The following is a 1,363-nucleotide window of genomic DNA, read 5'->3' as shown; positions in this document are numbered from 1 at the left end:
TTCCCTACAGTTCAGTTACCCAAGAAGGTCATGGCAGATGTTTAGTCCTACATTAAAATTTATAAAAGCTCCTAAAAATGCTGGGCTAAGGACAAAAATGGCCAGGTGCTGATGGAGAACTTGGGGCAGCTGCTTCACAAGCCATTCTGACACAGAGACTTTCAGACTCCTTTGCAGGTGATGGAGTGGGTGGTTTCAGCTCCAGCCTTTCTCTGAAATGGCCCAACAGAGCTGTATTAATGGTGCAGCTATGACAGCTTTTTTGGTTTAATGATGAGAGATTAAAAAAAAGATTTTGGCCGCTACCTCAAGAAAGGCCCAATACACCCCTTCTCCTAGGAGTCTCATGCCTGATATACCTTGAAGGAGGAATCTCTTTGAAGATCCATTGATGAAGAAAGCTGAGACACTTCTTATCATGGTTGGGCTCCATTTTCAAGGTAAGGGAAATTCCAGTGGAACTTCAAGATCCATCAAAGTGGTTTACCTCTTATTCATCGCCCTCCTGGCATCCAGGCTTGAAATTCTTAATGTGATTAGTGCTGGGGAAACAATTTCCATCCTTCTCAGCTTCACTCAGAGCCCCTGGTAGAGTGCAAGGCTTGATGATCAAGAAGGGAGGTTCACTAAAACTCCCCTATTTATGGCTGTGGTGAGATGGCAGTGCCCTGTGCTCAGCTTGTGTGAATGTCCATTTGTTGCAAGGCAAACAGAGCCAGAACAACTCCATGGGTCCACAATAAAAACACTGAGAAGAGAGAACACAGACCGGGAACTGTTGCAGCAGAGGGATCGCCGCATACACTAGTGAGGTATAAGCAATCTGGAGGAATCCCTGCTAAGATTTTAACATTCAAATTCAAAGTAATTCCATTTTTCTGTAAAGTCACTGGCATCTGGTGTGTTATTGAGTAATGCAGCAGAGTAATGCATAACCTCACTGCACAAAGGATACATTCTTTTGCCAGCTTTTCCCCTTCAACCCATGGTTCCCTTTGATACTTGCATCCTCCACAGTTGCCGACTATAATTTTGCAAACTCAACCGAAATATTTCAGTGTGACAAATTACCCCATTTACTCCCTGCCATCCTCAGAAATTTTTAGTCAGAACTTCCATTGCTTTCAGACTGCAACTTCTCCTTGCTTTCCTACAGATCATAATGAGCTTAGATTTATTTCAGAGAATCACTTTGGTTGGAAAAGACCTTCAAGATAATTTCAAAAGATAAACCTAGAGATTTCACTCCAAAAGGACAAAATTCTGACAAAAGATAGGGTTTAAGGTTCGTCTGCCATGGCAGGTGAATATAATGGTAGAAGAAGATAAAGATTAAGCAGGTTGTGGGACTGAGCTGCACTTC

The sequence above is a fragment of the Chaetura pelagica genome, unplaced genomic scaffold, assembly GCF_000747805.2.
Source record: "Chaetura pelagica isolate M959 unplaced genomic scaffold, ChaPel_1.0 scaffold138, whole genome shotgun sequence".
NCBI classification, from domain to species: domain Eukaryota; kingdom Metazoa; phylum Chordata; class Aves; order Apodiformes; family Apodidae; genus Chaetura; species Chaetura pelagica.
The sequence above is the reverse complement of the archived record's forward strand: the minus strand, read 5'-3'. Positions refer to the sequence as shown.